The sequence below is a fragment of the Colletes latitarsis genome, unplaced genomic scaffold (genome assembly GCF_051014445.1).
Source record: "Colletes latitarsis isolate SP2378_abdomen unplaced genomic scaffold, iyColLati1 scaffold0006, whole genome shotgun sequence".
In the NCBI taxonomy this organism is placed as follows: domain Eukaryota; kingdom Metazoa; phylum Arthropoda; class Insecta; order Hymenoptera; family Colletidae; genus Colletes; species Colletes latitarsis.
In genome coordinates, this window is record NW_027488366.1 from 13,866,773 (window position 1) to 13,893,500 (window position 26,728).

The window sequence follows — 26,728 nt, forward strand, 5'->3', positions numbered from 1 at the left end:
ATTTATCAAGACCAGGTTTAATTGAATGTTTCAGTGTGGTACCACAATACTACGTGATCCAAACCAGAAAAAACCCAGGATCCGTTCAACAAGTATGTGTAGAATGCGAAAGTATGAGTCTGATCAGTGAAAATCTCAGGCCTTACCTAGACCTAACTTGCGTTGTCCTCTAAAATATTGTTGGAAACCAGGTTTCATTGACTGTTTCAGTGTGGTACTACATTACTACGTGATGCAATCCAGAAAAAGCCCAGGATCTAGCCATCAAGTATGAGAAATATGCGAAAGAATGAGCCTGATGAGAGCAAATCCCAGGCCTAACCTAGACCTAACATGCGTTATCCTCTAAAATATTGAGCGAAACCAGGTTTAATGGACTGTTTCAGTGTGGTACCACACTACTTCGTGATCCAAACCAGAGAAAGCCCAGGATCTGTTCAAGAAGTATGTGAAAAACGCTAAACTGTGAGCCTGATGAGGGCAAATCTTAGACCTAACCCAGACCTAAGATGCGTTATCCTCTAAAATATTTGTCCAGACCAGGTTTCATTGACTGTTTCAGCGTGGTACCACATTACTACGTGATACAATCCAGAAACAGCCCAGGATCTAGCCATGAAGTATGAGAAATATGCGAAAGTATGAGCCTGATGAGGGCAAATCCTTGACCTAACCCAAACCTAACATGCGTTATCCTCTAAAATATTTATCAAGACCAGGTTTAATTGAATGTTTCAGTGTGGTACCACATTACTACGTGAACCAAACCAGAAAAAACCCAGTATCCGTTCAACAAGTATGTTAAAACTGCGACAGTATGAGCCTGATGAGGGCAAATCCCAGGCCTAACCTAGACCTAACATGCGTTGTCCTCTAAAATATTGATGGAAACCAGGTTTAATTGACTGTTTCAGTGTTGTACTTCATTGCTACGTGATGCAATCCAGAAAAAGCCCAGGATCTAGCCATCAAGTATGAGAAATATGCGAAAGAATGAGCCTGATGAGAGCAAATCCCAGACCTAACCTAGACCTAACATGAATTATTCTCTAAAATATTGATCGAAACCAGGTTTAATTGACTGTTTCAGTGTTGTACTTCATTACTACGTGATGCAATCCAGAAAAAGCCCAGGATCTAGCCTCCAGGTATGAGAAATATGCGAAAGAATGAGCCTGATGAGAGCAAATCCCTGACCTAACCTAGACCTAACATGAATTATTCTTTAAAATGTTGATCAAAACCAGGTTTAATAGACTGTTTCAGTGTGGTACCACATTACTACGTGATCCAATCCAGAAATAGCCCAGGATCTAGCCATGAAGTATGAGAAATATGCGAAAGAATGAGCCTGATGAGAGCAAATCCCAGACCTAACCTAGACCTAACATGCGTTATCCCCTAAAATATTGATCGAAACCAGGTTTCATTGAATGTTTCAGTGTGCTGCCACTTTACTACGTGATGCAATCCAGAAAAAGCCCAGGATCTAGCCATGAAGTATGAGAAATATGCGAAAGTATGAGTCTGATGAGTGAAAATCCCAGGCCTAACCTAGACCTAACATGCGTTATCCTCAAAAATATTGATCGAAACCTGGTTTAATCGACTGTTTCAGTGTGGTACCACATTACTATGTGATCCAAACCAGAAAATAACCCAGGATCTGTTCAACGAGTATGTGAAGAGTGCGAAAGTATGAGTCTGATGAGGTCAAATCCCAGACCAATCCCCGACTTAACTTGCGTTATCCTCTAAAATATTGATCAAAACCAGGTTTAATCGACTATTCCAGTGTGGTACCACATTACTACGTGATCCAAACCAGAAAAAACCCAGGATCTAGCCATCAAGTATGAGAAATATGCGAAAGAATGAGCCTGATGAGAGCAAATCCCAGACCTAACCTAGACCTTACATGCGTTATGCTCTATTATATTGAGCGAAACCAGGTTTAATGGACTGTTTCAGTGTGGTACCACACTACTTCGTGATCCAAACCAGAAAAAACCCAGGATCTGTTCAACAAGTATGTGAAAAACGCTAAACTGTGAGCCTGATGAGGGCGAATCTTAGACCTAACCCAGACATAAGATGCGTTATCCTCTAAAATATTTATCCAGACCAGGTTTCATTGAATGTTTCAGTGTGGTACCACTTTACTACGTGATCCAATCCAGAAATAGCCCAGGATCTAGCCATGAAGTATGAGAAATATGCGAAAGTAAGAGCCTGATGAGGGCAAATCCTAGACCTATCCCAGACCTAACTTGCGTTATCCTCTAAAATATTGATCGAAACCAGGTTTAATTGACTGTTTCAGCGTGGTACCACATTACTACGTGATCCAAACCAGAAAAAACCCAGGATCCGCTCAACAAGTATGTTAAAACTGCGACAGTATGACCCTGATGTGGGCAAATCCCAGGCCTAACCTAGACCTAACATGCGTTGTCCTCTAGAATATTGATGGAAACCAGGTTTAATTGACTGTTTCAGTGTTCTACTTCATTACTACGTGATGCAATCCAGAAAAAGCCCAGGATCTAGCCATCAAGTATGAGAAATATGCGAAAGAATGAACCTGATGAGAGCAAATCCCAGACCTAACCTAGACCTAACATGAATTATTCTCTAAAATATTGATCGAAACCAGGTTTCATTGAATGTTTCAGTGTGGTACCACTTTACTACCTGACACAATCCAGAAACAGCCCAGGATCTAGCCATCAAGTATGAGAAATATGCGAAAGAATGAGCCTGATGGGAGCAAATCCCTGACCTAACCTAGACCTAACATGAATTATTCTCTAAAATATTGATCAAAACCAGGTTTAATTGACTGTTTCAGTGTAGTACCACATTACTACGTGATCCAATCCAGAAAAAGCCCAGGATCTAGCCATCAAGTATGAGAAATATGCGAAAGAATGATTCTGATGGGAGCAAATCCCTGACCTAACCTAGACCTAACATGCGTTATTCTCTAAAATATTTATCAAGACCAGGTTTAATTGAATGTTTCAGTGTGGTACCACATTACTACGTGATCAAAACCAGAAAAAACCCAGGATCCGTTCAAGAAGTATGTGAAGAATGCGAAAGTATGAGTCTGATCAGTGAAAATCTCAGGCCTTACCTAGACCTAACTTGCGTTGTCCTCTAAAATATTGATGGAAACCAGGTTTCATTGACTGTTTCAGTGTGGTACTACATTACTACGTGATGCAATCCAGAAAAAGCCCAGGATCTAGCCATCAAGTATGAGAAATATCCGAAAGAATGAGCCTGATGAGAGCAAATCCCAGACCTAACCTAGACCTAACATGCGGTGTCCTCTAGAATATTGATGGAAACCAGGTTTAATTGACTGTTTCAGTGTTGTACTTCATTACTACGTGATGCAATCCAGAAAAAGCCCAGGATCTAGCCATCAAGTATGAGAAATATGCGAAAGAATGAGCCTGATGAGAGCAAATCCCAGACCTAACCTAGACCTTACATGCGTTATCCTCTAAAATATTGAGCGAAACCAGGTTTAATGGACTGTTTCAGTGTGGTACCACACTACTTCGTGATCCAAACCAGAAAAAACCCAGGATCTGTTCAACAAGTATGTGAAAAACGCTAAACTGTGAGCCTGATGATGGCAAATCTTAGACCTAACCCAGACCTAAGATGCGTTATCCTCTAAAATATTTATCCAGACCAGATTTAATGGACTGTTTCAGTGTGGTACCACACTACTTCGTGATCCAAACCAGAGAAAGCGCAGGATCTGTTCAAGAAGTATGTGAAAAACGCTAAACTGTGAGCCTGAAGAGGGCAAATCTTAGACCTAACCCAGACCTAAGATGCGTTATCCTCTAAAATATTTATCCAGACCAGGTTTCATTGAATGTTTCAGTGTGGTACCACTTTACTACCTGATACAATCCAGAAACAGCCCAGGATCTAGCCATCAAGTATGAGAAATATGCGAAAGAATGAGCCTGATGGGAGCAAATCCCTGACCTAACCTAGACCTAACATGAATTATTCTCTAAAATATTGATCAAAACCAGGTTTAATTGACTGTTTCAGTGTAGTACCACATTACTACGTGATCCAATCCAGAAATAGCCCAGGATCTAGCCATGAAGTATGAGAAATATGCGAAAGTATGAGCCTGATGAGGACAAAAACCTAGACCTAACCCAGACCTAACATGCGTTATTCTCTAAAATATTTATCAAGACCAGGTTTAATTGAATGTTTCAGTGTGGTACCACATTACTACGTGATCAAAACCAGAAAAAACCCAGGATCCGTTCAAGAAGTATGTGAAGAATGCGAAAGTATGAGTCTGATCAGTGAAAATCTCAGGCCTCACCTAGACCTAACTTGCGTTGTCCTCTAAAATATTGATGGAAACCAGGTTTCATTGACTGTTTCAGTGTGGTACTACATTACTACGTGATGCAATCCAGAAAAAGCCCAGGATCTAGCCATCAAGTATGAGAAATATGCGAAAGAATGAGCGTGATGAGAGCAAATCCCAGACCTAACCTAGACCTAACATGCGTTATCCTCTAAAATATTGAGCGAAACCAGGTTTAATGGACTGTTTCAGTGTGGTACTACATTACTACGTGATGCAATCCAGAGAAAGCCCAGGATCTGTTCAAGAAGTATGTGAAAAACACTAAATTGTGAGCCTGATGAGGGCAAATCTTAGACCTAACCCAGACCTAAGATGCGTTATTCTCTAAAATATTTATCCAGACCAGGTTTCATTGAATGTTTCAGTGTGTTACCACTTTACTACGTGATCCAATCCAGAAATAGCCCAGGATCTAGCCATGAAGTATGAGAAATATGCGAAAGTAAGAGCCTGATGAGAGCAAATCCTAGACCTGTCCCAGACCTAACTTGCGTTATCCTCTAAAATATTGATCAAAACCAGGTTTAATTGACTGTTTCAGCGTGGTACCACATTACTACGTGATGCAATCCAGAAAAAGCCCAGGATCTAGCCATCAAGTATGAGAAATATGCGAAAGAATGAGCCTGATGAGAGCAAATCCCAGACCTAACCTAGATCTTACATGCGTTATGCTCTATAATATTGAGCGAAACCAGGTTTAATGGACTGTTTCAGTGTGGTACCACACTACTTCGTGATCCAAACCAGAAAAAACCCAGGATCTGTTCAACAAGTATGTGAAAGAAGCAAAACTGTGAGCCTGATGAGGGCAAATCTTAGACCTAACCCAGACATAAGATGTGTTATCCTCTAAAATATTTATCCAGACCAGGTTTCATTGAATGTTTCAGTGTGGTACCACTTTACTACGTGATCCAATCCAGAAATTGCCCAGGATCTAGCCATGAAGTATGAGAAATATGCGAAAGAATGAACCTGATGAGAGCAAATCCCAGACCTAACCTAGACCTAACATGAATTATTCTCTAAAATATTGATCGAAACCAGGTTTAATTGACTGTCTCAGTGTTGTACTACATTACTACGTGGTGCAATCCAGAAAAAGCCCAGGATCTAGCCATCAAGTATGAGAAATATGCGAAAGAATGAGCCTGATGAGAGCAAATCCCAGACCTAACCTAGACCTTACATGCGTTATCCTCTAAAATATTGAGCGAAACCAGGTTTAATGGACTGTTTCAGTGTGGTACCACACTGCTTCGTGATCCAAACCAGAAAAAACCCAGGATCCGTTCAACAAGTATGTGAAGAATGCGAAAGTATGAGTCTGATCAGTGAAAATCTCAGGCCTCACCTAGACCTAACTTGCGTTGTCCTCTAAAATATTGAGGGAAACCAGGTTTCATTGACTGTTTCAGTGTGGTACTACATTACTACGTGATGCAATCCAGAAAAAGCCCAGGATCTGTCCAAGGAGTATGTGAAAAACACTAAATTGTGAGCCTGATGAGGGCAAATCTTAGACCTAACCCAGACCTAAGATGCGTTATTCTCTAAAATATTTATCCAGACCAGGTTTCATTGAATGTTTCAGTGTGTTACCACTTTACTACGTGATCCAATCCAGAAATAGCCCAGGATCTAGCCATGAAGTATGAGAAATATGCGAAAGTAAGAGCCTGACGAGAGCAAATCCTAGACCTAACCTAGACCTTACATGCGTTATCCTCTAAAATATTGAGCGAAACCAGGTTTAATGGACTGTTTCAGTGTGGTACCACACTGCTTCGTGATCCAAACCAGAAAAAACCCAGGATCCGTTCAACAAGTATGTGAAGAATGCGAAAGTATGAGTCTGATCAGTGAAAATCTCAGGCCTCACCTAGACCTAACTTGCGTTGTCCTCTAAAATATTGAGGGAAACCAGGTTTCATTGACTGTTTCAGTGTGGTACTACATTACTACGTGATGCAATCCAGAAAAAGCCCAGGATCTGTCCAAGGAGTATGTGAAAAACACTAAATTGTGAGCCTGATGAGGGCAAATCTTAGACCTAACCCAGACCTAAGATGCGTTATTCTCTAAAATATTTATCCAGACCAGGTTTCATTGAATGTTTCAGTGTGTTACCACTTTACTACGTGATCCAATCCAGAAATAGCCCAGGATCTAGCCATGAAGTATGAGAAATATGCGAAAGTAAGAGCCTGATGAGAGCAAATCCTAGACCTGTCCCAGACCTAACTTGCGTTATCCTCTAAAATATTGATCAAAACCAGGTTTAATTGACTGTTTCAGCGTGGTACCACATTACTACGTGATGCAATCCAGAAATTGCCCAGGATCTAGCCATGAAGTATGAGAAATATGCGAAAGAATGAACCTGATGAGAGCAAATCCCAGACCTAACCTAGACCTAACATGAATTATTCTCTAAAATATTGATCGAAACCAGGTTTAATTGACTGTCTCAGTGTTGTACTACATTACTACGTGGTGCAATCCAGAAAAAGCCCAGGATCTAGCCATCAAGTATGAGAAATATGCGAAAGAATGAGCCTGATGAGAGCAAATCCCAGACCTAACCTAGACCTTACATGCGTTATCCTCTAAAATATTGAGCGAAACCAGGTTTAATGGACTGTTTCAGTGTGGTACCACACTGCTTCGTGATCCAAACCAGAAAAAACCCAGGATCCGTTCAACAAGTATGTGAAGAATGCGAAAGTATGAGTCTGATCAGTGAAAATCTCAGGCCTCACCTAGACCTAACTTGCGTTGTCCTCTAAAATATTGAGGGAAACCAGGTTTCATTGACTGTTTCAGTGTGGTACTACATTACTACGTGATGCAATCCAGAAAAAGCCCAGGATCTGTCCAAGGAGTATGTGAAAAACACTAAATTGTGAGCCTGATGAGGGCAAATCTTAGACCTAACCCAGACCTAAGATGCGTTATTCTCTAAAATATTTATCCAGACCAGGTTTCATTGAATGTTTCAGTGTGTTACCACTTTACTACGTGATCCAATCCAGAAATAGCCCAGGATCTAGCCATGAAGTATGAGAAATATGCGAAAGTAAGAGCCTGACGAGAGCAAATCCTAGACCTGTCGCAGACCTAACTTGCGTTATCCTCTAAAATATTGATCAAAACCAGGTTTAATTGACTGTTTCAGCGTGGTACCACATTACTACGTGATGCAATCCAGAAAAAGCCCAGGATCTGTTCAACAAGTATGTGAAAAACTCTAAACTGTGAGCCTGATGAGGGCAAATCTTAGACCTAACCCAGACATAAGATGCGTTATCCTCTAAAATATTTATCCAGACCAGGTTTCATTGAATGTTTCAGTGTGGTACCAATTTACTACGTGATCCAATCCAGAAATAGCCCAGGATCTAGCCATGAAGTATGAGAAATATGCGAAAGTAAGAGCCTGATGAGGGCAAATCCTAGACCTATCCCAGACCTAACTTGCGTTATCCTCTAAAATATTGATCGAAACCAGGTTTAATTGACTGTTTCAGCGTGGCACCACATTACTACGTGATCCAAACCAGAAAAAACCCAGGATCTGTTCAACAAGTATGTGAAAAACGCGAAAGTATGAGTCTGATGAGGTCAAATCCCAGACCTATCCCAGACTTAACTTGCGTTATCCACTAAAATATTGATCGAAACCAGGTTTAATCGACTGTTTCAGCGTGGTGCCACATTACTACGTGATACAATCCAGAAACAGCCCAGGATCTAGCCATCAAGTATGAGAAATATGCGAAAGAATGAGCCTGATGGGAGCAAATCCCTGACCTAACCTAGACCTAACATGAATTATTCTCTAAAATATTGATCAAAACCAGGTTTAATTGACTGTTTCAGTGTAGTACCACATTACGACGTGATCCAATCCAGAAATAGCCCAGGATCTAGCCATGAAGTATGAGAAATATGCGAAAGTGAGAGCCTGATGAGGGCAAATCCTAGACCTATCCCAGACCTAACTTGCGTTATCCTCTAAAATATTGATCGAAACCAGGTTTAATTGACTGTTTCAGCGTGGTACCACACTACTACGTGATCCAAACCAGAAAAAACCCAGGATCTGTTCAACAAGTATGTGAAAAACGCGAAAGTATGAGTCTGATGAGGTCAAATCCCAGACCTATCCCAGACTTAACTTGCGTTATCCACTAAAATATTGATCGAAACCAGGTTTAATCGACTGTTTCAGTGTTGTACTTCGTTACTACGTGATGCAATCCAGAAAAAGCACAGGATCTAGCCATCAAGTATGAGAAATATGCGAAAGAATGAGCCTGATGAGAGCAAATCCCAGACCTGACCTAGACCTAACATGAATTATTCTCTAAAATATTGATCGAAACCAGGTTTAATTGACTGTTTCAGTGTGGTCCCACATTACTACGTGATCCAAACCAGAAAAAACCCAGGATCCGTTCAACAGGTATGTGAAGACTGCGAAAGTATGAGTCTGATGAGTGAAAATCCCAGACCTAACCTAGACCTAACATGCGTTATCCTCTAAAATATTGATCCAAACCAGGTATAATGGACTGTTTCAGTGTGGTACCACACTACTACGAGATCCAAACCAGAAAAAACCCAGGATCTGGTCAACAAGTATGTGAAAAACGCGAAAGTATGAGCCTGATGAGGGCAAATCCAAGACCTATCCCAGACCTAACTTGCGTTGTCCTCTAAGATATTGATGGAAACCAGGTTTAATTGACTGTTTCAGTGTTGTACTTCATTACTACGTGATGCAATCCAGAAAAAGCCCAGGATCTAGCCGTGAAGTATGAGAAATATGCGAAAGTATGAGCCTGATGAGGGCAAATCCTAGACCTAACCCAGACCTAACATGCGTTAGCCTCTAAAACATTTGTCAAGACCAGGTTTAATTGAATGTTTCAGTGTGGTACCACATTACTACGTGATGCAATCCAGAAAAAGCCCAGGATCTAGCCATCAAGTTTGAGAAACATGCGAAAGAATGAGCCTGATGAGGGCAAATCCCAGACCTAACCTTGACCTAACATGAATTATTCTCTAAAATATTGATCGAAACCAGGTTTAATTGACCGTTTCAGTGTGGTACCACATTACTACGTGATCCAAACCAGAAAAAACCCAGGATCCGTTCAACAAGTATGTGAAAAATGCGAAAGTATGAGTCCGATCAGTGAAAATCTCAGGCCTTACCTAGACCTAACATGCGTTGTCCTCTAAAATATTGATGGAAACCAGGTTTCATTGTCTGTTTCAGTGTGGTACTACATTACTACGTGATGCAATCCAGAAAAAGCCCAGGATCTAGCCATCAAGTATGAGAAATATGCGAAAGAATGAGCCTGATGAGAGCAAATCCCAGACCTAACCTAGACCTAACATGCGTTATCCTCTAAAATATTGATGGAAAACAGGTTTCATTGACTGTTACAGCGTGGAACCACATTACTACGTGACACAATCCAGAAACAGCCCAGCATCTAGCCATGAAGTATGAGAAATATGCGAAAGAATGAGCCTGATGAGTGCAAATACCAGACCAAACCTTGACCTAACATGAATTATTCTCTAAAATATTGATCGAAACCAGGTCTAATTGACTGTTTCAGTGTGGTCCCACATTACTACGTGATCCAAACCAGAAAAAACCCAGGATCCGTTCAACAAGAATGTGAAGAATGCGAAAGTATGGGTCCGATGAGTGAAAATCCCAGGCCTAACCTAGACCTAACATGCGTTCTCCTCTAAAATATTGATCGAAACCTGGTTTAATCGACTGTTTCAGTGTGGTACCACATTACTATGTGATCCAATCCAGAAAATAACCCAGGATCTGTTCAACGAGTATGTGAAGTGTGCGAAAGTATGAGTCTGATGAGGTCAAATCCCAGACCTATCCCAGGCCTAACTTGCGTTATCCTCTAAAATATTGATCGAAACCAGGTTTAGTTGACCGTTTCAGTGTGGTACCACATTACTACGTGATCCAAACCAGAAAAATCCCAGGATCCGTTCAACAAGTATGTGAAGAATGTGAAACTATGAGTCTGATGGGTGAAAATCCCAGGCCTAACCTAGACCAAACATGCGTTATCCTCTAAAATATTGATCGAAACCTGGTTTAATCGACTGTTTCAGTGTGGTACCACACTACTACGTGATCCAAACCAGAAAAAACCCAGGATCTGCTCAAGAAGTATGTGAAAAACGCGAAAGTATGAGTCTGATGAGGTCAAATCCCAGACCATTCCCTGACTTAACTTGCGTTATCCTCTAAAATTTTGATCGAAACCAGGTTTAATTGACCGTTTCAGTGTGGTACCACATTACTACGTGATCCAAACCAGAAAAAACCCAGGATCAGTTCAACAAGTATGTGAAAAACGCGAAAGTATGAGCCTGATGAGGGCAAATCCCAGACATATCCCAGACATAACATGAATTATTCTCTAAAATATTGATCGAAACCAGGTTTAATTGATTGTTTCAGTGTGGTCCCACGTTACCACGTGATCCAAACCAGAAAAAACCCAGGATCTGTTCAACAAGTATGTGAAAAACGCGAAAGTATGAGCCTGATGAGGGCAAATCCCAGACATATCCCAGACATAACATGAATTATTCTCTAAAATATTGGTCGAAACCAGGTTTAATTGACTGTTTCAGTATGGTCCCACATTACTACGTGATCCAAACCAGAAAAAACCCAGGATCTGTTCAACGAGTATGTGAAGTGTGCGAAAGTATGAGTCTGATGAGGTCAAATCCCAGGCCAATCCCAGACCTAACTTGCGTTATCCTCTAAAATTTTGATCGAAACCAGGTTTAATTGACCGTTTCAGTGTGGTACCACATTTCTACGTGATCCAAACCAGAAAAAACCCAGGATCAGTTCAACAAGTATGTGAAAAACGCGAAAGTATGAGCCTGATGAGGGCAAATCCCAGACATATCCCAGACATAACATGAATTATTCTCTAAAATATTGATCGAAACCAGGTTTAATTGACTGTTTCAGTATGGTCCCACATTACTACGTGATCCAAACCAGAAAAAACCCAGGATCCGTTCAACAAGTATGTGAAGAATGCGAAAGTATGAGTCTGATGAGTGAAAATCCCAGGCCTATCCTAGACCTAACATGCGTTATCCTCAAAAATATTGATCGAAACCAGGTTTAATTGACTGTTTCAGTGTTGTACTTCATTACTACGTGATGCAATCCAGAAGAAGCCCAGGATCTAGCCATCAAGTATGAGAAATATGCGAAAGAATGAGCCTGATGAGAGCAAATCCGAGACCTGACCTAGACCTAACATGAATTATTCTCTAAAATATTGATCGAAACCAGGTTTAATTGACTGTTTCAGTGTGGTCCCACATTACTACGTGATCCAAACCAGAAAAAACCCAGGATCCGTTCAACAAGTATGTGAAAAACGCGAAAGTATGAGCCTGATGAGGGCAAATCCCAGACATATCCCAGACCTAACTTGCGTTGTCCTCTAAGATATTGATGGAAACCAGGTTTAATTGACTGTTTCAGTGTTGTACTTCATTACTACGTGATGCAATCCAGAAGAAGCCCAGGATCTAGCCATCAAGTATGAGAAATATGCGAAAGAATGAGCCTGATGAGAGCAAATCCCAGACCTGACATAGACCTAACATGAATTATTCTCTAAAATATTGATCGAAACCAGGTTTAATTGACTGTTTCAGTGTGGTACCACATTACTACGTGATCCAAACCAGAAAAACCCCAGGATCCGTTCATTAAGTATGTGAAGAGTGCGATAGTGTGAGTCTGATGAGTGAAAATCCCAGACCTAACCTAGACCTAACATGCGTTATCCTCTAAAATATTGATCGAAACCAGGTTTAATGGACTGTTTCAGCGTGGTACCACACTACTACGTGATCCAAACCAGAAAATAACCCAGGATCTGTTCAACGAGTATGTGAAGTGTGCGAAAGTATGAGTCTGATGATGTCAAATCCCAGACCAATCCCAGACTTAACTTGCGTTATCCTCTAAAATATTGATCGAAACCAGGTTTAATCGACTGTTTCGGTGTGGTACCACATTACTACGTGATCTAAACCAGAAAAAACCCACGATCCGTTCAACAAGTATGTGAAGACTGCGAAGGTATGAGTCTGATGAGTGAAAATCCCAGACCTAACCTAGACCTAACATGCGTTATCCTCTAAAATATTGATCCAAACCAGGTATAATGGACTGTTTCAGTGTGGTACCACACTACTACGTGATCCAAACCAGAAAAAACCCAGGATCTGTTCAACAAGTATGTGAAAAACGCGAAAGTATGAGCCTGATGAGGGCAAATCCAAGACCTATCCCAGACCTAACTTGCGTTGTCCTCTAAGATATTGATGGAAACCAGGTTTAATTGACTGTTTCAGTGTTGTACTTCATTACTACGTGATGCAATCCAGAAAAAGCCCAGGATCTAGCCATGGATTATGAGGAATATGCGAAAGTATGAGCCTGATGAGGGCAAATCCTAGACCTAACCCAGACCTAACATGCGTTAGCCTCTAAAATATTTATCAAGACGAGGTTTAATTGAAAGTTTCAGTGTGGTACCACTTTACTACGTGATCCAATCCAGAAATAGCCCAGGATCTAGCCATGAAGTATGAGAAATATGCGAAAGTAAGAGCCTGATGAGGGCAAATCCTAGAACTATCCCAGACCTAACTTGCGTTATCCTCTAAAATATTGATCGAAACCAGGTTTAATTGACTGTTTCAGCGTGGTACCTCATTACTACGTGATACAATCCAGAAACAGCCGAGGATCTAGCCTTGAAGTATGAGAAATATGCGAAAGTATGAGCCTGATGAGGGCAAATCATAGACCTAACCCAGACCTAACATGCGTTATCCACTAAAATATTTATCAAGGCCAGGTTTAATTGATTGTTTCAGTGTGGTCCCACATTACTACGTGATCCAAACCAGAAAAAACCCAGGATATGTTCAACATGTATGAGAAATATGCGAAAGAATGAGCCTGATGAGGGCAAATCCCAGACCTAACCTAGACCTAACATGAATTATTCTCTAAAATATTGATCGAAACCAGGTTTAATTGACTGTTTCAGTGTGGTCCCACATTACTACGTGATCCAAACCAGAAATAACCCAGGATCCGTTCAACAAGTATGTGAAGAATGCGAAAGTATGAGTCTGATGAGTGAAAATCCCAGGCCTAACCTAGACCTAACATGCGTTATCCTCTAAAATATTGATCCAAACCAGGTTTAATGGACTGTTTCAGCGTGGTACCACACTACTACGTGATCGAAACCAGAAAAAACCCAGGATCTGTTCAACAAGTATGTGAAAAACGCGAAAGTATGAGCCTGATGAGGGCAAATCCCAGACATATCCCAGACCTAACTTGCGTTGTCCTCTAAGATATTGATGGAAACCAGGTTTAATTGACTGTTTCAGTGTTGTACTTCATTACTACGTGATGCAATCCAGAAGAAGCCCAGGATCTAGCCATCAAGTATGAGAAATATGCGAAAGAATGAGCCTGATGAGAGCAAATCCCAGAACTGACCTAGACCTAACATGAATTATTCTCTAAAATATTGATCGAAACCAGGTTTAATTGACTGTTTCAGTGTGGTCCCACATTACTACGTCATCCAAACCAGAAAAAACCCAGGAGCCGTTCAACAAGTATGTGAAGAATGCGAAAGTATGAGTCTGATGATGTCAAATCCCAGACCAATCCCAGACCTAACTTGCGTTATCCTCTAAAATATTTATCAAGACCAGGTTTAATTGATTGTTTCAGTGTGGTCCCACATTACTACGTGATCCAAACCAGAAAAAACCCAGGACCTGTTCAACAAGTATGTGAAAAACGCGAAAGTATGAGCCTGATGAGGGCAAATCCCAGACATATCCCAGACATAACTTGCGTTGTCCTCTAAGATATTGATGGAAACCAGGTTTAATTGACTGTTTCAGTGTTGTACTTCATTACTACGTGATGCAATCCAGAAGAAGCCCAGGATCTAGCCATCAAGCATGAGAAATATGCGAAAGAATGAGCCTGATGAGAGCAAATCCCAGACGTGACCTAGACCTAACATGAATTATTCTCTAAAATATTGATCGAAACCAGGTTTAATTGAATGTTTCAGTGTGGTCCCACATTACTACGTGATCCAAACCAGAAAATACCCAGGATCCGTTCAACAAGTATGTGAAGAATGCGATAGTATGAGTCTGATGAATGAAAATCCCAGGCCTAACCTAGACCTAACATGCGTTATCCTCAAAAATATTGATCGAAACCTGGTTTAATCGACTGTTTCAGTGTGGTACCACATTACTATGTGATCCAAACCAGAAAATAACCCAGGATCTGTTCAACGAGTATGTGAAGTGTGCGAAAGTATGAGTCTGATGATGTCAAATCCCAGACCAATCCCAGACTTAACTTGCGTTATCCTCAAAAATATTGATCGAAACCAGGTTTAATCGACTGTTTCAGTGTGGTACCACATTACTACGTGATCCAAACCAGAAAAAACCCAGGATCCGTTCAACAAGTATGTGAAGAATGCGAAAGTATGAGTCTGATGAGTGAAAATCCCAGGCCTAACCTAGACCTAACATGCGTTATCCTCAAAGATATTGATCGAAACCTGGTTTAATCGACTGTTTCAGTGTGGTACCACATTACTATGTGATCCAAACCGGAAAATAACCCAGGATCTGTACAACGAGTATGTGAAGTGTGCGAAAGTATGAGTCTGATGAGGTCAAATCCCAGACCAATGCCAGACTTAACTTGCGTTATCCTCTAAAATATTAATCGAAACCAGGTTTAATCGACTGTTTCAGTGTGGTACCACATTACTACGTGATCTAAACCAGAAAAAACCCAGGATCTAGCCATCAAGTATGAGAAATATGCGAAAGAATGGGCCTGATGAGAGCAAATCCCAGACCTAACGTAGACCTTACATGCGTTATCCTCTAAAATATTGAGCGAAACCAGGTTTAGTGGACTGTTTCAGTGTGGTACCACACTACTTCGTGATCCAAACCAGAAAAAACCCAGGATCTGTTCAACAAGTATGTGAAAAACGCTAAACTGTGAGCCTGATGAGGGCAAATCTTAGACCTAACCCAGACCTAAGATGCGTTAACCTCTAATATATTTATCCAGACCAGGTTTCATTGAATGTTTCAGTGTGGTACCACTTTACTACGTGATCCAATCCAGCAATAGCACAGGATCTAGCCATGAAGTATGAGAAATATGCGAAAGTAAGAGCCTGATGAGGGCAAATCCTAGACCTATCCCAGACCTAACTTGCGTTATCCTCTAAAATATTGATCGAAACCAGGTTTAATTGACTGTTTCAGCGTGGTACCACATTACTACGTGATACAATCCAGAAACAGCCCAGGATCTAGCCTTGAAGTATGAGAAATATGCGAAAGTATGAGCCTGATGAGGGCAAATCCTAGACCTAACCCAGACCTAACATGCGTTATCCTCTAAAATATTTATCAAGACCAGGTTTAATTGATTGTTTCAGTGTGGTCCCACATTACTACGTGGTCCAAACCAGAAAAAACCCAGGATCTGTTCAACATGTATGAGAAATATGCGAAAGAATGAGCCTGATGAGAGCAAATCCCAGACCTAACATAGACCTAGCATGAATTATTCTCTAAAATATTGATCGAAACCAGGTTTAATTGACTGTTTCAGTGTGGTCCCACACTACTACGTGATCCAAACCAGAAAATAACCCAGGATCTGTTCAACGAGTATGTGAAGTGTGCGAAAGTATGAGTCTGATGATGTCAAATCCCAGACCAATCCCAGACTTAACTTACGTTATCCTCTAAAATATTGATCGAAACCAGGTTTAATCGACTGTTTCAGTGTGGTACCACATTAATACGTGATGCAATCCAGAAAAAGCCCAGGATCTAGCCATGAAGTATGAGAAATATGCGAAAGTAAGAGCCTGATGAGGGCAAATCCTAGAACTATCACAGACCTAACTTGCGTTATCCTCTAAAATATTGATCGAAACCAGGTTTAATTGACTGTTTCAGTGTTGTACTTCATTACTACGTGATGCAATCCAGAAAAAGCCCAGGATCTAGCCATCAAGTATGAGAAATATGCGAAAGAATGAGCCTTATGAGAGCAAGTCCCTGACCTAACCTAGACCTAACATGAATTATTCTCTAAAATAATGATCGAAACCAGGTTTAATTGACTGTTTCAGTGTGGTCCCACATTACTACGTGATCCAAACCAGAAATAACCCAGGATCCGTTCAACAAGTATGTGAAGAATGCGAAAATATGAGTCTGATGAGTGAAAATCCCAGGCCTAACCTAGACCTAACATGCGTTATCCTCTAAAATATTGATCCAAACCAGGTTTAATGGACTGTTACAGCGTGGTACCACACTACTACGTGATCCAAACCAGAAAAAACCCAGGATCTGTTCAACAAGTATGTGAAGAATGCGAAAGTATGAGTCTGATGAGGGCAAATCCCAGACATATCCCAGACCTAACTTGCGTTGTCCTCTAAGATATTGATGGAAACCAGGTTTAATTGACTGTTTCAGTGTTGTACTTCATTACTACGTGATGCAATCCAGAAAAAGCCCAGGAGCTAGCCATCAAGTATGAGAAATATGCGAAAGAATGAGCCTGATGAGAGCAAATCCCAGGCCTAACCTAGACCTAACATGAATTATTCTCTAAAATATTGATCGAAACCAGGTTTAATTGACTGTTTCAGCGTGGTACCACATTACTACGTGATACAATCCAGAAACAGCCCAGGATCTAGCCTTGAAGTATGAGAAATATGCGAAAGTATGAGCCTGATGAGGGCAAATCCTAGACCTAACCCAGACCAAACTGCGCTGTCCTCTAAAATATTGATGGAAACCAGGTTTCATTGACTGTTTCAGTGTGGTACCACAATACTACGTGATCCAAACCAGAAAAAACCCAGGATCCGTTTAACAAGTATGTGAAGAATGCGAAAGTATGAGTCTGATGAGGGCAAATCCTAGACCTAACCCAGACCTAACATGCGTTATCCTCTAAAATATTTATCAAGACCAGGTTTAATGGACTGTTTCAGTGTGGTACCACATTACTACGTGATCCAAACCAGAAAAAACACAGGATCCGTTCTACAAGTATGTGAAGAATGCGAAAGTATGAGACTGATGAGTGAAAATCCCAGGCCTAACCTAGACCAAACATGCGCTGTCCTCTAAAATATTGATGGAAACCAGGTTTCATTGACTGTTTCAGTGTGGTACCACAATACTACGTGATCCAAACCAGAAAAAACCCAGGATCAGTTCAACAAGTATGTGAAGAATGCGAAAGTATTATCCTGATGAGTGTAATTCCCAGGGCAAACCTAGACCTAACATGCGTTATCCTCTAAAATATTGATCGAAACCAGGTTTCATTGACTGTTTCAGTGTGGTACTACATTACTACGTGATGCAATCCAGAAAAAGCCCAGGATCTAGCCATCAAGTATGAGAAATATGCGAAAGAATGAGCCTGATGGGAGAAAATCCCAGACCTAACCTAGACCTAACATGCGTTATCCTCTAAAATATTGAGCGAAACCAGTTTTAATTGACTGTTTCAGCGTGGTACCACATTACTACGTGATACAATCCAGAAACAGCCCAGGATCTAGCCATGAAGTATGAGAAATATGCGAGAGAATGAGCCTGATGAGAGCAAATCCCAGACCTAACCTTGACCTAACATGGGTTATCCTCTAAAATATTCATGCAAACCAGGTATAATGGACTGTTTCAGTGTGGTACCACACTACTACGTGATCCAAACCAGAAAAAACCCAGGATCAGTTCAACAAGTATGTGAAGAATGCGAAAGTATGAGTCTGATGAGTGTAATTCCCAGGGCTAACCTAGACCTAACATGCGTTGTCCTCTAAAATATTGATGGAAACCAGGTTTCATTGACTGTTTCAGTGTGGTACTACATTACTACGTGATGCAATCCAGAAAAAGCCCAGGATCTAGCCATCAAGTATAAGAAATATGCGAAAGAATGAGCCTGATGAGAGAAAATCCCAGACCTAACCTAGACCTAACATGCGTTATCCTCTAAAATATTGAGCGAAACCAGGTTTAATTGACTGTTTCAGCGTGGTACCACATTACTGCGTGATACAATCCAGAAACAGCCCAGGATCTAGCCATGAAGTATGAGAAATATGCGAAAGAATGAGCCTGATGGGAGCAAATCCCAGACCTAACCTTGACCTAACATGAATTATTCTCTAAAATATTGATCGAAACCAGGTTTAATTGACCGTTTCAGTGTGGTACCACATTACTACGTCATCCAAACCAGAAAAAACCCAGGATCCGTTCAACAAGTATGTGAAAAATGCGAAAGTATGAGTCTGATCAGTGAAAATCTCAGGCCTTACCTAGGCCTAACATGCGTTGTCCTCTAAAATATTGATGGAAACCAGGTTTCATTGTCTGTTTCAGTGTGGTACTACATTACTACGTGATGCAATCCAGAAAAAGCCCAGGATCTAGCCATGAAGTATGAGAAATATGCGAAAGTATGAGCCTGATGAGGGCAAATCCTAGACCTAACCCAAACCTAACATGCGTTATCCTCTAAAATATTTATCAAGACCAGGTTTAATTGAATGTTTCAGTGTGGTACTACATTACTACGTGATGCAATCCAGAAAAAGCCCAGGATCTAGCCATCAAGTATGAGAAATATCCGAAAGAATGAGCCTGATGAGAGCAAATCCCAGACCTAACCTAGACCTAACATGCGTTGTCCTCTAGAATATTGAGCGAAACCAGGTTTAATGGGCTGTTTCAGTGTGGTACCACACAACTTCGTGATCCAAACCAGAGAAAGCCCAGGATCTGTTTTAGAAGTATGTGAAAAACGCTAAACTGTGAGCCTGACGAGGGCAAATCTTAGACCTAACCCAGACCTAAGAAGCGTTATCCTCTAAAATATTTATCCAGACCAGGTTTCATTGAATGTTTCAGTGTGGTACCACTTTACTACGTGATCCAATCCAGAAATAGCCCAGGATCTAGCCATGAAGTATGAGAAATATGCGAAAGTAAGAGCCTGATGAGAGCAAATCCTAGACCTAACCCAGAGCTAACGTGCGTTATCCTCTAAAATATTTATCAAGATCAGGTTTAATTGATTGTTTCAGTGTGGTCCCACATTACTACGTGATCCAAACCAGAAAAAACCCAGTATCTGTTCAACATGTATGAGAAATATGCGAAAGAATGAGCCTGATGAGTGCAAATACCAGACCAAACCTTGACCTAACATGAATTATTCTCTAAAATATTGATCGAAACCAGGTTTAATTGACTGTTTCAGTGTGGTCCCACATTACTACGTGATCCAAACCAGAAAATAACCCAGGATCTGTTCAACGAGTATGTGAAGTGTGCGAAAGTATGAGTCTGATGATGTCAAATCCCAGACCAATCCCAGACTTAACTTACGTTATCCTCTAAAATATTGATCGAAACCAGGTTTAATCGACTGTTTCAGTGTGGTACCACATTAATACGTGATGCAATCCAGAAAAAGCCCAGGATCTAGCCATGAAGTATGAGAAATATGCGAAAGTAAGAGCCTGATGAGGGCAAATCCTAGAACTATCCCAGACCTAACTTGCGTTGTCCTCTAAGATATTGATGGAAACCAGGTTTAATTGACTGTTTCAGTGTTGTACTTCGTTACTACGTGATGCAATCCAGAAAAAGCACAGGATCTAGCCATCAAGTATGAGAAATATGCGAAAGAATGAGCCTGATGAGAGCAAATCCCAGACCTGACCTAGACCTAACATGAATTATTCTCTAAAATATTGATCGAAACCAGGTTTAATTGACTGTTTCAGTGTGGTCCCACATTACTACGTGATCCAAACCAGAAAAAACCCAGGATCCGTTCAACAGGTATGTGAAGACTGCGAAAGTATGAGTCTGATGAGTGAAAATCCCAGACCTAACCTAGACCTAACATGCGTTATCCTCTAAAATATTGATCCAAACCAGGTATAATGGACTGTTTCAGTGTGGTACCACACTACTACGAGATCCAAACCAGAAAAAACCCAGGATCTGGTCAACAAGTATGTGAAAAACGCGAAAGTATGAGCCTGATGAGGGCAAATCCAAGACCTATCCCAGACCTAACTTGCGTTGTCCTCTAAGATATTGATGGAAACCAGGTTTAATTGACTGTTTCAGTGTTGTACTTCATTACTACGTGATGCAATCCAGAAAAAGCCCAGGATCTAGCCGTGAAGTATGAGAAATATGCGAAAGTATGAGCCTGATGAGGGCAAATCCTAGACCTAACCCAGACCTAACATGCGTTAGCCTCTAAAACATTTGTCAAGACCAGGTTTAATTGAATGTTTCAGTGTGGTACCACATTACTACGTGATGCAATCCAGAAAAAGCCCAGGATCTAGCCATCAAGTTTGAGAAATATGCGAAAGAATGAGCCTGATGAGGGCAAATCCCAGACCTAACCTTGACCTAACATGAATTATTCTCTAAAATATTGATCGAAACCAGGTTTAATTGACCGTTTCAGTGTGGTACCACATTACTACGTGATCCAAACCAGAAAAAACCCAGGATCCGTTCAACAAGTATGTGAAAAATGCGAAAGTATGAGTCCGATCAGTGAAAATCTCAGGCCTTACCTAGACCTAACATGCGTTGTCCTCTAAAATATTGATGGAAACCAGGTTTCATTGTCTGTTTCAGTGTGGTACTACATTACTACGTGATGCAATCCAGAAAAAGCCCAGGATCTAGCCATCAAGTATGAGAAATATGCGAAAGAATGAGCCTGATGAGAGCAAATCCCAGACCTAACCTAGACCTAACATGCGTTATCCTCTAAAATATTGATGGAAAACAGGTTTCATTGACTGTTACAGCGTGGAACCACATTACTACGTGACACAATCCAGAAACAGCCCAGCATCTAGCCATGAAGTATGAGAAATATGCGAAAGAATGAGCCTGATGAGTGCAAATACCAGACCAAACCTTGACCTAACATGAATTATTCTCTAAAATATTGATCGAAACCAGGTCTAATTGACTGTTTCAGTGTGGTCCCACATTACTACGTGATCCAAACCAGAAAAAACCCAGGATCCGTTCAACAAGAATGTGAAGAATGCGAAAGTATGGGTCCGATGAGTGAAAATCCCAGGCCTAACCTAGACCTAACATGCGTTCTCCTCTAAAATATTGATCGAAACCTGGTTTAATCGACTGTTTCAGTGTGGTACCACATTACTATGTGATCCAATCCAGAAAATAACCCAGGATCTGTTCAACGAGTATGTGAAGTGTGCGAAAGTATGAGTCTGATGAGGTCAAATCCCAGACCTATCCCAGGCCTAACTTGCGTTATCCTCTAAAATATTGATCGAAACCAGGTTTAGTTGACCGTTTCAGTGTGGTACCACATTACTACGTGATCCAAACTAGAAAAATCCCAGGATCCGTTCAACAAGTATGTGAAGAATGTGAAACTATGAGTCTGATGGGTGAAAATCCCAGGCCTAACCTAGACCAAACATGCGTTATCCTCTAAAATATTGATCGAAACCTGGTTTAATCGACTGTTTCAGTGTGGTACCACACTACTACGTGATCCAAACCAGAAAAAACCCAGGATCTGTTCAAGAAGTATGTGAAAAACGCGAAAGTATGAGTCTGATGAGGTCAAATCCCAGACCATTCCCTGACTTAACTTGCGTTATCCTCTAAAATTTTGATCGAAACCAGGTTTAATTGACCGTTTCAGTGTGGTACCACATTACTACGTGATCCAAACCAGAAAAAACCCAGGATCAGTTCAACAAGTATGTGAAAAACGCGAAAGTATGAGCCTGATGAGGGCAAATCCCAGACATATCCCAGACATAACATGAATTATTCTCTAAAATATTGATCGAAACCAGGTTTAATTGACTGTTTCAGTATGGTCCCACATTACTACGTGATCCAAACCAGAAAAAACCCAGGATCCGTTCAACAAGTATGTGAAAAACGCGAAAGTATGAGCCTGATGAGGGCAAATCCCAGACATATCCCAGACCTAACTTGCGTTGTCCTCTAAGATATTGATGGAAACCAGGTTTAATTGACTGTTTCAGTGTTGTACTTCATTACTACGTGATGCAATCCAGAAGAAGCCCAGGATCTAGCCATCAAGTATGAGAAATATGCGAAAGAATGAGCCTGATGAGAGCAAATCCCAGACCTGACATAGACCTAACATGAATTATTCTCTAAAATATTGATCGAAACCAGGTTTAATTGACTGTTTCAGTGTGGTACCACATTACTACGTGATCCAAACCAGAAAAACCCCAGGATCCGTTCATTAAGTATGTGAAGAATGCGATAGTATGAGTCTGATGAGTGAAAATCCCAGACCTAACCTAGACCTAACATGCGTTATCCTCTAAAATATTGATCGAAACCAGGTTTAATGGACTGTTTCAGCGTGGTACCACACTACTACGTGATCCAAACCAGAAAATAACCCAGGATCTGTTCAACGAGTATGTGAAGTGTGCGAAAGTATGAGTCTGATGATGTCAAATCCCAGACCAATCCCAGACTTAACTTGCGTTATCCTCTAAAATATTGATCGAAACCAGGTTTAATCGACTGTTTCGGTGTGGTACCACATTACTACGTGATCTAAACCAGAAAAAACCCACGATCCGTTCAACAAGTATGTGAAGACTGCGAAGGTATGAGTCTGATGAGTGAAAATCCCAGACCTAACCTAGACCTAACATGCGTTATCCTCTAAAATATTGATCCAAACCAGGTATAATGGACTGTTTCAGTGTGGTACCACACTACTACGTGATCCAAACCAGAAAAAACCCAGGATCTGTTCAACAAGTATGTGAAAAACGCGAAAGTATGAGCCTGATGAGGGCAAATCCAAGACCTATCCCAGACCTAACTTGCGTTGTCCTCTAAGATATTGATGGAAACCAGGTTTAATTGACTGTTTCAGTGTTGTACTTCATTACTACGTGATGCAATCCAGAAAAAGCCCAGGATCTAGCCATGGATTATGAGGAATATGCGAAAGTATGAGCCTGATGAGGGCAAATCCTAGACCTAACCCAGACCTAACATGCGTTAGCCTCTAAAATATTTATCAAGACGAGGTTTAATTGAAAGTTTCAGTGTGGTACCACTTTACTACGTGATCCAATCCAGAAATAGCCCAGGATCTAGCCATGAAGTATGAGAAATATGCGAAAGTAAGAGCCTGATGAGGGCAAATCCTAGAACTATCCCAGACCTAACTTGCGTTATCCTCTAAAATATTGATCGAAATCAGGTTTAATTGACTGTTTCAGCGTGGTACCTCATTACTACGTGATACAATCCAGAAACAGCCGAGGATCTAGCCTTGAAGTATGAGAAATATGCGATAGTATGAGCCTGATGAGGGCAAATCATAGACCTAACCCAGACCTAACATGCGTTATCCACTAAAATATTTATCAAGGCCAGGTTTAATTGATTGTTTCAGTGTGGTCCCACATTACTACGTGATCCAAACCAGAAAAAACCCAGGATATGTTCAACATGTATGAGAAATATGCGAAAGAATGAGCCTGATGAGGGCAAATCCCAGACCTAACCTAGACCTAACATGAATTATTCTCTAAAATATTGATCGAAACCAGGTTTAATTGACTGTTTCAGTGTGGTCCCACATTACTACGTGATCCAAACCAGAAATAACCCAGGATCCGTTCAACAAGTATGTGAAGAATGCGAAAGTATGAGTCTGATGAGTGAAAATCCCAGGCCTAACCTAGACCTAACATGCGTTATCCTCTAAAATATTGATCCAAACCAGGTTTAATGGACTGTTTCAGCGTGGTACCACACTACTACGTGATCGAAACCAGAAAAAACCCGGGATCTGTTCAACAAGTATGTGAAAAACGCGAAAGTATGAGCCTGATGAGGGCAAATCCCAGACATATCCCAGACCTAACTTGCGTTGTCCTCTAAGATATTGATGGAAACCAGATTTAATTGACTGTTTCAGTGTTGTACTTCATTACTACGTGATGCAATCCAGAAGAAGCCCAGGATCTAGCCATCAAGTATGAGAAATATGCGAAAGAATGAGCCTGATGAGAGCAAATCCCAGAACTGACCTAGACCTAACATGAATTATTCTCTAAAATATTGATCGAAACCAGGTTTAATTGACTGTTTCAGTGTGGTCCCACATTACTACGTCATCCAAACCAGAAAAAACCCAGGAGCCGTTCAACAAGTATGTGAAGAATGCGAAAGTATGAGTCTGATGATGTCAAATCCCAGACCAATCCCAGACCTAACTTGCGTTATCCTCTAAAATATTTATCAAGACCAGGTTTAATTGATTGTTTCAGTGTGGTCCCACATTACTACGTGATCCAAACCAGAAAAAACCCAGGACCTGTTCAAGAAGTATGTGAAAAACGCGAAAGTATGAGCCTGATGAGGGCAAATCCCAGACATATCCCAGACATAACTTGCGTTGTCCTCTAAGATATTGATGGAAACCAGGTTTAATTGACTGTTTCAGTGTTGTACTTCATTACTACGTGATGCAATCCAGAAGAAGCCCAGGATCTAGCCATCAAGCATGAGAAATATGCGAAAGAATGAGCCTGATGAGAGCAAATCCCAGACCTGACCTAGACCTAACATGAATTATTCTCTAAAATATTGATCGAAACCAGGTTTAATTGAATGTTTCAGTGTGGTCCCACATTACTACGTGATCCAAACCAGAAAATACCCAGGATCCGTTCAACAAGTATGTGAAGAATGCGATAGTATGAGTCTGATGAATGAAAATCCCAGGCCTAACCTAGACCTAACATGCGTTATCCTCAAAAATATTGATCGAAACCTGGTTTAATCGACTGTTTCAGTGTGGTACCACATTACTATGTGATCCAAACCAGAAAATAACCCAGGATCTGTTCAACGAGTATGTGAAGTGTGCGAAAGTATGAGTCTGATGATGTCAAATCCCAGACCAATCCCAGACTTAACTTGCGTTATCCTCAAAAATATTGATCGAAACCAGGTTTAATCGACTGTTTCAGTGTGGTACCACATTACTACGTGATCCAAACCAGAAAAAACCCAGGATCCGTTCAACAAGTATGTGAAGAATGCGAAAGTATGAGTCTGATGAGTGAAAATCCCAGGCCTAACCTAGACCTAACATGCGTTATCCTCAAAGATATTGATCGAAACCTGGTTTAATCGACTGTTTCAGTGTGGTACCACATTACTATGTGATCCAAACCGGAAAATAACCCAGGATCTGTACAACGAGTATGTGAAGTGTGCGAAAGTATGAGTCTGATGAGGTCAAATCCCAGACCAATGCCAGACTTAACTTGCGTTATCCTCTAAAATATTAATCGAAACCAGGTTTAATCGACTGTTTCAGTGTGGTACCACATTACTACGTGATCTAAACCAGAAAAAACCCAGGATCTAGCCACCAAGTATGAGAAATATGCGAAAGAATGGGCCTGATGAGAGCAAATCCCAGACCTAACGTAGACCTTACATGCGTTATCCTCTAAAATATTGAGCGAAACCAGGTTTAGTGGACTGTTTCAGTGTGGTACCACACTACTTCGTGATCCAAACCAGAAAAAACCCAGGATCTGTTCAACAAGTATGTGAAAAACGCTAAACTGTGAGCCTGATGAGGGCAAATCTTAGACCTAACCCGGACCTAAGATGCGTTAACCTCTAATATATTTATCCAGACCAGGTTTCATTGAATGTTTCAGTGTGGTACCACTTTACTACGTGATCCAATCCAGCAATAGCACAGGATCTAGCCATGAAGTATGAGAAATATGCGAAAGTAAGAGCCTGATGAGGGCAAATCCTAGACCTATCCCAGACCTAACTTGCGTTATCCTCTAAAATATTGATCGAAACCAGGTTTAATTGACTGTTTCAGCGTGGTACCACATTACTACGTGATACAATCCAGAAACAGCCCAGGATCTAGCCTTGAAGTATGAGAAATATGCGAAAGTATGAGCCTGATGAGGGCAAATCCTAGAC